The 13,652-nt window shown below is 35.3% G+C and overlaps 1 protein-coding gene across 5 annotated transcripts in view; it reads right to left on the reverse strand.

Moving 5' to 3' along the window:
• Positions 1–8,827, reverse strand: part of LOC108689679 — an 89,923-nt gene extending 81,096 nt beyond the window's left edge. For all 5 annotated transcript variants that reach the window (XR_001931841.1, XM_018196552.1, XM_018196553.1 and 2 more), the window contains exon 1: positions 8,391–8,827. The gene's annotated coding sequence lies outside the window, so the exon portion shown is untranslated. The remainder of the gene's footprint in view (positions 1–8,390) is intronic.
• Positions 8,828–13,652: the final 4,825 nt, after the last annotated feature.

The raw sequence follows: 13,652 nt of genomic DNA on the forward strand, positions 1-13,652 counted from the left end.
GCGGTCTGCACACGCCAAGGTCTCGTTTCCGCGTACCAAGGTTACTGGCAACCCAAACGAGATGAGGATTCGTGGAGATGCGGTGTGGACTGATTTACTGTAGTAATAACGGCCGAATAGATGCAAATCGCAAGTTTAGAATTAATTAAAAACTAAGCATTTTCTTTAATGTAGCATTTTCCACTGGAAGAACTACAACATTGCACACCGAGTGCAACTGAATGCAAATCAATTTACGTATATTTTTATTTTTCATTTTATATTAACGTAAATTAATTAAGCCTTTTAATTACATATTCTCACAATATTGTCACAGTAATCTCATAACTTTAAAAGGATTAAACTATTTATTAAATATGTAATTTATTAAATATGTAAATCGATTTGCGCTTAATTACATCAGTGTACTAGTTTTTTCAGGATATAACATTCACGGAAAAAACGGTTTTATTGAAGTATCTAAAAATTTAGCTAAATACAAATTTCAAAATAATTTTATTGAATCATTTAAATAATTACGTAGAACGTTTGCTGATAATGCTGCAAAAAGTTTAGATATTCTAGCAACTAATTTAAGCGTGCTACATAATTATTTTGATGGTTCAAACAAAGTTATTTTCAGATCTGTATCTAGCTATTTTCGATTAAATCATTTCGTTTCCATAATTTTAATTATATTACATTTTTAGCAAATCTATATTATACGAAGTATAACAAAGTTCATCGATAGCCTACACGATTACAAATTAATAAGAACGAAACACGTAACATTTTAAAAAGAGAAAAAGAGGAGAGAGAGAGAGAGATATATGGCTTTCATCTCATTTTAATTCAGTTATCCATCTCATGGAGATGATATCGATCACTTTTCGGAAGCAAGAGACGCAATAATCGTTAACCTGAAACCTGGTTGACCCACAAAATCCAAAAGGTGAGAGCTGGAACGCGAAGTCAAACCATTCGGATGAGACTCTGACCCCTTACTCCTGTCCTGATAGCCACATATTAATTAATACGTCGCCTCACGCAGATAAATTGAGTCCTCACGCGTTATAATATTAATAGATGGTATATTTTTCATTGATCTTTCTATTAATAATATTTTTGAAATAACAGTACCTAAATGTGTATGCACGGTGAATTATTCATAAAAGAACCTATCGGAAACTCTGTCTTGGTTTTTTTTGTTATATTACTCTATTCAAAAGTAATACAATTAAAAAAAGATTTCGAGTTACTATCAGAAATAAGTTCAAGAAACATTTCCCTATAAATTATCAAAAAAGTGAACTAACTTATTTTATAAAAAACCGTTACACAATTAAAAAATGGTGATTTTTGAAGATTGTGAAACGAAAACGACAAAAATGACACTGATAATGTTAAGAATATATTCTTTTTGCTAAAATATCATTAATTAATTAATAACTTTGTCAAGTTAAAAAATTCTTTTCCTTTTTTCCGGAAAACTTAATTTTTTTATTAAAGTTATGCACTTTTAAAGCGAGATAACGATATTAATATTAATATAAAATCAATATTAATATAAAACTTATTATATTTAAATGATCATCAGTATTACATAAGATTTTTTATCAAAGTAATGTTACGTCGATAGGCAATGTTGCGACATGTAAATTTGCACAATAAGCAAGTCAATCGTGCCATCATCAATTCCTTGACACAACCAGAGTCAGATTCTCGTCGTCAATACGTAAAAGTCGGACGATGAAGACACAGCAGGTTGCCATTTATTCGACGCATATACTTGATGCCTTACTGATCTACCTTACTGATTTACCATTCAGATATTCATTCAGGTTCGGTTTATCAAGAATTCCAGCGTGCCGTAGTCATTGTCCCAGTTCTGTTAAATATTCTCCAACGTTTCATCCGCAATTCAATTTTCACCTTTAACCCTCACAAGCCATCCTCCAGCACCGCTATGCGGCATTTCAGGAGGCTTCACGAATTCATTTCGTGTCGTTCACGAATTTATAATCGTACCTATATCGTTCTTCTTCACGTATCCAATTAATTCTGACGTTAACCGGTATATTTATAAACGCGGTGAATTCACGAAGCGTGGTTTATTACTCATTGATTTATTATATTGATTCACGCTACCTGGATTTATGCCTCTCAAGCATGCGTAAATTTTGAATATCAGGAATAATCAAATCGATTAAAATGAAGAATTATACCATTTCATAAGACGAACGAATAAGACGTATGACACGATAAGATGATTAATGTACGAATACGAATTCTTTCCCTCATGTAATTAAAAGACAATAGTACGTACACTACATAAAAAAGAACACTTACTGTTAAATTCATAATGTCAAATTATGCCCAATTTAAATTATTGTTAATCACATCTACAAGTCGTCACTGCTTCTGCCTAATATGTCGTTAATTTGATTAATAAGGTTGAGTTGTTCCACCTATCGATAAACTTCAGATGACTCTCTAATTCTCTTATACTCTTACTCTTTTGTTTATCCATTAGATAAATTATCACATAGTTTATCCAAAGATGGAACAATCGGTCCTTAAACAATGAAATTAAACTATTCAGAAAATGTAGTATCTATTAAATTCGACTCAAATTTAGTTTATTATTTACCAAGTGCATATTAATATAAAGCAGGTTAATATAAATAATGTTTATTTTGACTAACCAGATTGACCTAAATTTTGATAAAAGTTAAAAATAACAAAATATTATTTAACTTAAGGAATTGGATTATCATGCTTTTCTAAAAAATATATATTTCGTAGCATTCCGACGAAATCATCTTCGCATGACGTCTACGTTATGCTGCGTTAACTCGAGCCTGCTAAATTAGATGCGAGGTGTGAAAAAGGACACTCGTAAGTACGAGTAATGAATTGTTTGGGGGGGGGAAGAGAAAGGAAGGGAGGAGGGGGGGGGGACTGGGAAGATGAATTTCGGCGCGAAAACACGGCAGGTACCGTAACTTCGTGAAAAAGATGGCTATCATGCGGCCAACCGACCGACAGAGATGTGGAGGGCGAGATACGGATTCGGCACGACGGGAGGAGTGCAAATAAAGTTCACGATCGGCGCACGGACGCGATGGTAAGCCGCCGCCGAGTATTCTAACGGGGCAACGTCACGGCACGTTAACGTTCTACCAATGCGGAGGGGCTACCATTCCGCGGTCATTTTCCATACTCTGTCGACCAGAGATCGCAGATCCGCGTATCGTTTCCGTGGCACGGTTCCAAATAATCGGCGAATCGTGGTCGACTCGACTAGAGACCCTCTAATAAGAATCTGAACATGAACCGTAGTTTTATTTGCAGGATATATAAATAATAATTTTAATAAAATCGACGAGAGGGGCAAGGACGTTTACGTTTACTATTTCTTTTTCTTCCTCTTTCTGCTCTATCTTTTTCTTCATGACGAATCAATTAAAAGTGACTTTCTCAAGTCTAGATTCTTATTAGAGCGTCTTTAGATTCGACTGGAGCCGAATAAAAGAACTTATTGTCTCAATAAACGATTGATTTTTTTCTGATATTTTTTCTAATTTGTTTTAAACGGAGAATTGAGATGTATAACAATATTTCATGAGATATCGCAGTGAAAATTTATCACGAATTATTCGAAAAATCCGCCGAAGCAAATGCCAAAATCTGTATAATATAATTACTGACACTACTTTGTAAGACCTATTCAATTTGTCTTAATTAAAAAGCTAATTAATTTCCAAAATGATATAAATTCATTTAATGAAAGGAAATAATAAGTATATTTTAATAAGTACTCTCTAAAACTTTTGAAGTGAATCTCATCATAAAGAGTGAAATCTCGCTCTTTTTCAAGACTGACATTTTTATTCTTTAGAGTGAGATTCCATTCCAAAGACTTTAAATAAGAATAATCCAAATTTGCATAAATATACTTAACAGAAAATTAAATTGTTTTACATTTTTGAAAGAAGATTTATAATGTGGATTCAATAGACCCACTCAGCTTGGGAGGATTGAACAGGCCTGTCAGAGAAAGATAATTGACTAGTAACAGGGGGAGCGAGAATACTTCCGACTTAATTTATCGCCTCGGCGAGTACGTGCGGGGAAATAAATGCGGAGTAGAAAATTCGCAGAATGCGGCGAAGAGAAGGAAACGACACCCTGAAAGATGCAGTAAGTCGCAGCAGAATAGGCGGCATTTATAGGCGTGCCGCGCACAAGAGAATCTCATACAGGGATATAGCCGTGCGAAATTTTTCAACTGTCCGTCTGGCTACTTCTTGTTCAGTTATACCCTACGAAAGCTATAACATCTCCACCGACCAGTGCTCGTAAAAATCGCGTATTGTATTTGGCTGCAAGCGGAAAGATGCGCTCATCTCCGTTCGGCATTGTTTTCCGTCTGAGAAAATATCGCTCGTCGTGCGACCATTCTTTTTGCCTGAAAATATCGCGATCGCTTGTCTTTCACACCGTGAAAGAGCTACAAAAAGACACAAAATAGCTTGACCAGATTTGTAAAATAATTCTATCATATTCGATATAAAGTTCTATTGTCGAGTAATTCTATTTTATACAGAATCATTCTCCGTTCTCGATTCCCAATTACAATAAGGCAAGATACAAAAAGTTTCGAAAGTTCAAAGAAATTCTTATAAAACATTTTGCAACTAGCAATCTTGCCACCATAATATTGCTAAAAGAAATCCGGTAATAATAATCCGCGATTTATTACTTACTGGCGAGAAAAACGTCTTATTGGATCTATGAAAATAATTCTAAATCTGTGTATCTCATTTCAGTTCGAACATCTTTTTCGGGATTAAACCGATCGTTAGCTTAAATGAGTAAAAATTTAGAACGTAGCGCAAAAAATGGCGACTTTCTCATGTTTAAAGGCTCGTAAATCACGATAATCAGGCGCGCATTCTCACAACGCGGTATGAGATCGCAGTAATCATCTTCTCGCAGAAGTTGATCATCCTGGGAATTATTATAGGTAAACAATTAATTTTCACCTAAGCAGCGACGCTACCGACGTGACCATGAAAAATCCGGATCACGCGCAATGAAAATTCTCGATGCATTCCTTAACCACGCACGCACGGACATTCGCACGCGATATCGTCGTGCCGTATTCATACGGACTGCATCTACACACGCTCGTGCAAGATGCACATTGCGAACTTAGTGCGTATAACGAGCACGGCCATAACTAAATTGCCGATCCACGTTTCGGGATTTATAATCACCATGAACGATCAATGACTTGGCAGTGGATCGCAAAGATCGTCTGGACTTCGCATTCCTTTTCCCTTTTTCATTTTTTACGCTTCTTCAGTCTTTCTCTTTCGTTTTCTCAAACTTCTTCCTTTTCGACATCATAATTAAAAACTTAAGGTGGTTCATCATTCGATAATTAAGTGCTCGCGGTGCGATTAAAATGAGAGCGAATTATTTAGCGTGTGAAATATTTTGAAATATAATGATGTCTGCGCATTCTTACATGAAATTATCATTATTATTTCGGAAAGAGTGCTTAGAAAGAGTTTAGATAGTGATAGTTTGTATAATATCGTTCTCTTTTTCTTTAAGTATCGAATTAGAAGATATAATATGTTCAATTTTTTCTAACGGAGCACAGATTTACAGCACAGGTTTACAAATGTGAAAAAGAGTAATGGTAACCCCAAAACCTTAAGTTAATTGAATTCGTCTAACAAATGAATTAATTATAATCACAATTAGTTCGTCTTGCAAATGATTTTCAATCAAATTGTAATTTTTAATTAAAAATAAACTGGAAATAATTTAATATTATGAACTTAATAATGTAAGATCAATACGCAGTCTATCTAAAACAAGCTAATTTTATTGAATGAAATACGAAAGAAACACTCATTCTATAGATAATGAATGTCTTCCACCTACATCTATTTAAAGAATAACTTTAATGATAACGCAAAGTATCCGATGGATATTAACCTGATTACTGCTATGAAAACGTGTCGTGATACCATGTTTCGAAAGCAGGTTAATGTCACGCGATAGTCAAAAACTAATCGTGGCGGACCCGGGACGTACGTAGACATCACCTGTGCTCTCATAAGTACGACACACATGCACGGCGAAGGTACGAATGGAAATAGGGCGTGCAGCCCGCTCGCCGTGTCAACGAACCTACACGTGCCCATTGCACGTGCGAATGCCGCAATTTTCTCAACGAAGTTGGTCACGACTCACAGTCTATTTTTCGCAATTATAAATTCAAGGATTCGCTGCAACATTGAATATGCTAATCTAAATTTAATTTTCTCCAAGATTAATCCCTTAAAAAATGTGCATTAAATTGAACCCTTTTGATTGGTTGCGTTCAATAGAATGTTTATTTTGCAACTGTTTGAAATTTCCTTAATGATTAATTGGATTATACATTTTTAGATATCTAAAAATGTAATTCAATCAAAATAAAGAAAAGTTCCAATAATTGCAAAATAAATAGTCTGAACGTAACCATACAGTAATTAAAACTATATAACGTTTTTCTATTAAAATAGCACTTTTAATACGTGATGCTTGCATTGAGAGGAAAATGTTGATATTTAAGATTATAATCGTATAATAAAATAATTATAATCAAGAGTTCTAGTTTTATAATTATTATTCTATAACGTTAGTAATGATAATTATATTTACAATGAAGCCAAGATTCCTTCTTGGCTAAATATGTGCTGAAGTGAATAAATTATTCTATTCTAATTACATTTATAATTCTCTATGTATAAAAAATATAATAGTTAGTCCCGAAAACGACTATAAAAATGAAACTAACTATAAATTATTTTACACAATTATAGTCATAGATATCGAACATTTTGTTCTGAGTGTACAACGTTTTTTTCAAGATGTCCTTTATTTAAAATTATTTTCAAATTCACAGTATTATTTATTTTAAGGCTAAATCTTTAATAAATTCAAAATTTTTCTTGAAAAATAATATCGATAGCGACAGATTCGTGAGGCACAAACGTGTATGAATAATACGTAATCGTATTTGTAAATAGCTGCATATATAAACAGAAGAACGTGTTGTACATTAATATTAATGTCTATCGATCTTGTCGTTTTGATGTACACTAATATTATGACGGTAATAAAAATTCGCGCGTCCACCGCTGCGAAAATAAATCACTGCGGCGAAATATATTATGACGCGCACTCGAATAACCGACAATTTGTCTATTCAAATTATTCCGGATAAATGCCGCGCGTGTGGCATAGCATGTTAATTGTGTATCGTGTTATTTCAATACGCATTACTCATGCATTCACGCCGGCGCGCGCATAATTTATTTCCGAGCTTTAAGGTTTTAATCTTTTCGTTATTTAGAAACGTATGTGCTTACCCACGTACCAACGTGTCTCGAATCGAAATACAGTGACTTTTACTAGGGAGAACATTAAATAAATGTGAATAAATAATCTGACAAAATAAAAACACGTGTTTTTGAGTAACGTCAACGATAAGTATTAAATCGCGTGTCGTATTTTAAATTCTCGTTAATTATTTTCGTTTTTATTGTCAAGTTTTTGTTTTAATCTAATGCCCGTTTCTATCAATATAATAACTTTTATCTTTTTTTCTAGTCGTAAAAATTAAGAAAGAACAAAGATTCAATTAAGCCAAGACCGAAGTTAATTGACAATGACAGAAATGGACATAAGATAAACTAGAACTAAAATTTTAATCGAGAGACAAAATTCCATAAGACCAAGTTTTTTCACGATCAACGCTAAATAATTTTATACACACTGACAAGATTGAAGCAATCATTAATATTCTCTATTGCTTCATTTTTCTACATAATTTGTGATGTCCCTTTTTTAGTAGGACACTTTGGTACTTTTTGTTGAAATCGAGACAACTAACAGTCAATATAGCACAAAAATTTGTAGCAACATTGCTACTTTACAATGTTAGCAATAAAGTTCACATCATGTATTAGAAATAGAAAATTACGAATTGTAACATTAGGAATCTGTTTTCTATGGCTGAACTAGTGACACTAGTGTACACTTTTGGAACTCAAAGTGAGATAGATGTAGGTTCGATAATTGGTGAAAGCGAGAAAGAGAGTTCTAGTGCAATCTAGTGCAGGAATAGAAAACAAACCTTGGAATTCATGGCATGTAATGACAGTATTTAAGACATCTTAAATAGAAGTATAAATGCGAATATAAATGCTTAAGATATTCAATTCGAAGGATTAAAGTTAAATCCTATCGCATGAAGTTCGCTCCGATATCGTATATCGAACAATCGGCCGATCCCTCTCAATCCTCGATCCTTCAAAAAATATAAGAATAGTGATTCAACTCACCGATAAATCCGCGATATTGCTTCTTTTCCCACGACGTGGATTGACTTTCGTCGCCGCCGGGCTGTCTCAGACGGTGAAGGAAAGGAACTGCGTTCCAGGAAGGGAATTTCCTCTCCTCCGATGTGACGACACTCAAATCGAACTCGTGAACCCAGATTGTCCGTGGCTGGAGCACGGGAGATCACTGCACCGTCCGATGGAGCGAGAGAGAAAGAATAATACACTTTGCGCTCTCGATCGCGCGAGCGAGCGGCGAACAAACGACGGATGTCATGCACTGTCACCGATCACTGTCAATTGCCAAACGCGAGAACTCCCCTCATAGAAATTCCCCTCCTCTCGTAGAAATTCTTCCGCGTTCCCGCGACGCGCGGCACGAACGGTACCGTTCCACGCACGTCCGCAGCCTGCGACCACCTGCCTAACGCGAGCCGTGTTTACATCGCACGAGGGTGGGCGACGCGGCGGGGAAGGAAGTGAAGAGGGCAGAGTGCGCGAGGGCGCGACGCGAACGTGTAGTGTGTACCGCTACCTGTCGCTTCGGCGTCTCACGGGCGAGTGCAGGCGAGTTCTAGTCGCGTAAACTCGTCGCGCCGCGCAACCGTAGACCGCGATTGGTGGGGATGGATTGGTGCGCGCCGTGCTGTCTCCCCCCTCCCTCCCTCCCCCCTCGCCGTTCTTCGCAATCCTTCCCGCGCTCCGGCGAGCCCCTCGCTCGTTTACCTCTCTCACCGGAGAACGGTACACCTTTTTCCATTTCGCTCTTCTCTATCAGCCTCCCCTGCGGCCCCATGAATCTTTCGCGCGCCACGACTTTTTCAGGAGGACGCAAGGACGGCTCTCTTCCGCGGGAAACGAGACTGATAACGCGAGGCGAGCCGGTCACGGCGCGCCCTGGAGCTCAACTCTACTCTCTAGTCTCTACCATGATGACCATGGCTTAACTTCGTGTATTAGACTATTAGATTGAAAATTGAGATTGCCCGTTGGAAATTGGGAGTATTGGAACCGACCAATCAAAACGAAGCGGGCAAACATGGAAATTATAGATCAGAGAACTGATCATGTAATTTTTCTTTTAAGAGAAAACGTGAAAAATGGAAATTTTTGCCATTGTGAAGATAATGGAAGAAATTTTCACTCATTGCATTTTTGTTCTGTGGAAAGAGTTATATGATCGCTATCTGGAAGACTTCGATTTTTAATAGCAGTTTCAGCCAATGGCCTGCTAACTTTTAATCACGTCATATAATCGCGTGCAAGACGAAAGAGTAATTTAGATCGTTTTTTTTATACTACTGAATTAGGAATATTGTATAGCCATACTATGAAAGATAAAAATATATTAATTATTAAAAAAATCCATAAATAAATGCCGAACATGTATACATACACATTAATTATACGTATAATAATATGATTTGATACTATAAATTAAATTTAATACAATCTTAATATTCGTAACAATCGTAACATTAATAGCAATAAATGTCAAAATTCTTTGCTAGTCCTTTTAATTATGATAATAACAAACCTTCTAATTGTAAATCTAATAATTCTTAATAAAAGCTTCCGCAAAATTATTACATTCTTTATTACATTCTTTATTACATCGAATTTTTTGTGTTTTAGCTTCTACATATGAGAATCAATTCTCGATGCGACAAAAATAATACATCATTAATGTGTCAATCAATTTTGAAAAGATATTCAAACAGGCAGGTGATAATTAAAACCAGTATCGAAAAGAATATCTTTTAATGTCTTGCTATAGAGATTTATTTATGCTATAGAGATTACATACTGGATTGAAAAGTCTATTAGTAAGATGTTTAGTCTATTAGTAAGATGTGAATATGAAAGAAAACTGTAGTATAACAATGTGTAGTCTGCCTTTCAAGGCTTTCACAAAATAAATCATACAAAAAATAATAACAAAAAATAATTTTTTGATAATGAATATCTTTATATAAAAGATTTTATATATATTAGGTGTACAACTTTTGCTTCCACCGTTTTCCTATAGGCTTTAGCGGTAAGTGGTGGTCGAAATAAATAGATCATAGACGTCATACAATAAACTTGGGCATCTGTCAACATAACCCCATAGAAACATTAGTCGATTTGTGTCTGCATCATAAAGTTATTCTCGATTGAAAATGTCAGTTTACGAGCCAAATTCTCGTCATTTGCGGGAGGTTTTAATTTTTTGCTTCAATATGAAGAATTCTGCGGCTGAGGCTCATCGAATGCTCTCAAATACTTACGGTGAGGCCGCTATTAGTGAAAGAACGTGTCGTGAGTGGTTTCAACGCTTTAAGAACGGTGATTTTGACGTCCAAGGTCATGCTCTGTATTTGGTGGGACCAGCTCGGCGTAGTGTATTATGAACTGTTAAAACCGACTGAAACAATCACAGGCGATCGGTATCGAACGCAATTGATGCGTTTGAGCCGAGCATTGAAAGACAAACGGCCGCAATACAACGAGAGACACGATAAAGTGATTTTGCAGCATGACAATGCTCGACCCCATGTTGCGAAAGTGGTCAAGACATACTTGGAAATGGGAAGTCCTACCCCACTCGCCGTATTCTCCAGACGTTGCTCCCTCTGACTATCACTTGTGTCGATCAATGGCACACGGCCTGGCTGACCAGCACTTCCGGTCTTATGAAGAAGTAAAAAATTGGATCGATTCAAAAGATAGTGGATAGCCTCAAAAGAGTTTTTTCGACGCGGGATTCGTACGCTACCCGAAAGATGGGAGAAAGTAGTGACCAGCGATGGACAATACTTTGAATCATAAATGTATAACCAGTTTTTTACAATAAAGCCTCGAATTTCGGAAAAAAAACGGCGGGAGCAAAGTTGTACACCTAATAAAATAAAATGAAATAATATTTATGATAGGGTATATTCCCTATTAAGACATCTTACACTTTTTTACTCCAATTGTTACGAGATAAATACATCTTTCATTCCTAAAAAATCGAACAATTTCTAATTAAATTTAACATTTATGAAAAATCATTCTTTTTTTTATTCTTTCTATAATGTAATGTTTAATCAAATACTCTCGCTTTCACTTGCAAGTGAAATACATACTCGATACGACGTGAAAATGATAAACGTTATTAACTTGTTTATGATCGTTTTTAAAGGTTTACTCGTTTTCAAAGTACAATTAAATGATTATTAAGGTTGATATCGAAGAACATATGTTTTATTTTTCATAATAATCGGGAGCGTGGTCGTGCGCAACGTGCACTTTATGAACAGAGAGAGAGAGACCGCCCGTGTCAGGTTTCGGTGGACGATCAGGAAATTATGGTGCCTCGGGCCTTCGCGCTCGTCTGCTTCGTTTTTTCGTCGGTGCACTTAGCCGTGTGCAAAACCCAATCACGATCGATCCGAACGATTTGGACGGACCACCGCGATACTACCGAGGAACAGACAGCCGGTTTTACGATTATTAAGGCCGAGAGAAACGTATAAAGAAGAAAGAGCGAGTTGCAATATAGGTAGCAATAAGATAATAGTCTGTCACAAGAGTGTCGATTAGACTGCTTCAGGGAAAAATTATTAAAAGACCTGTGATATTGAAGAATGATTGTTGAAGAGAGATTATCACACTTTGTGCTAGAAATGCTAGTACTTTCCATTATGATTGATTGTGATGATAAGAACACGTGATTTCCAAAATAAGTATATCACTCAAGTAAAAGACAAAAATCATATAATAGATATAGATATAAAATCATATAAAATCTATAAGACATCATCATAATTCTATTTGTTAAAAGTTCATTTTTAAGTATCAAACGATATCATAATGATATCATTGTGACTTAATTATGACTTTGTATTCTATCTGGGTAAACGTTTTGAGACAGTATTCTTGTGTACTCACAAAATCACAGTAAAGTAACTTAAAATGACTTATAAACTGTGTTGCTATAAATTATATGCATAAGTCAAAAAACTACGGAAGTGAGTGAAATAATATAAAGAATAATAAAATAAGATAAAAAATGTCGATTTTCCAAAGAGAGGAAAAACGCGAGGGACATCGGAGAAAAAAGATAAAATCAAAAGTTGTTTCGATGAAAGTCTCTATTGACATTGCCAAAGACAAGGCCAGAAATTGTTAGCCAAAAAGAGAGTGTGCGATCATAAGTATAATAATTACTTTGAAGAGGCGACTAAATGAGGTAAACATCTCTTAGCGGCTAAAATCTTTCTTTAAACCAAAGCATTTCGAAAAGTGACGCTTATGGATTATCGAAGATACAGCAAGAGGATAATGACTCGAAACACCTCATTCTGTGACTGCATATTTGTGTATGAAAAGCCGCAATGATATTAGATTTTGAATTGGCTTGCACAATCGCCTAATGCGAATCCAATTGAAAATGTGTGGCCCATCATTAAGAGGTAGCTGCTTTAAGGAAAGCTTATGTTCAATTTAAAGCAGTTGCGATAAAAAGCAATATGTGGAAAATCTTGTAGAAAGTATATACGATACTCAAATTCTCGAGTAATGGAGATTGAACGACTTACTAAGTAAATGTATAATAAAATGCTTTTAATGCACTTTATATAAATCAATCTATAAATTTCTATAAATTTCTTCTATCTATAAATTTCTTGAAACTAATAATTTTTCTTTCAATCATGCAGATGACGTTCTTGTGTGTTATAAACGAATATGATTGCCATGATAGTCAGATTCGAAAGTTATAAAAAAATGAATCGGCAATAATCGATTTCTGTATAAAGTTATATTGAAACTTTATTTATTTAAATATTTAAATTAATATTTATTTCTACTATGGACTACTTACTTTCTTGAATTAACTGAATTTTTCGAGAATTATGCACAAATTTATAAAATTTATACTTAATCTACAATTCGTTTTCTTTCATCCACGAGTTTCATGAATTGAAGAAACTTTGCAACAGATTACGCGTAAAGATGAATGTATTTATTAATTTATTAATTTCATATACAGAAATATTCTTGAGTAAAATAATAGTAAGATTGTGCCATCTAACGGCATTGAATACTCATAAGACACATCAAATTATATGGTGGCACCAACTGGCGGCATCGAATCCAAATCATTACTTCAATTGAGTAGTCGATAAATTGGTTATGTATTCAGAAATTTTTTATAATGTGCGTGCGTGCGTGCGTGCGTGCGTGCGTGCGTGCGTGTGTGTGTGTGTGTGTGTGTGTGTGTGTGTGTGTGTATGTGAG

Source organism: Atta colombica, unplaced genomic scaffold (genome assembly GCF_001594045.1).
Source record: "Atta colombica isolate Treedump-2 unplaced genomic scaffold, Acol1.0 scaffold274, whole genome shotgun sequence".
Taxonomy (NCBI): domain Eukaryota; kingdom Metazoa; phylum Arthropoda; class Insecta; order Hymenoptera; family Formicidae; genus Atta; species Atta colombica.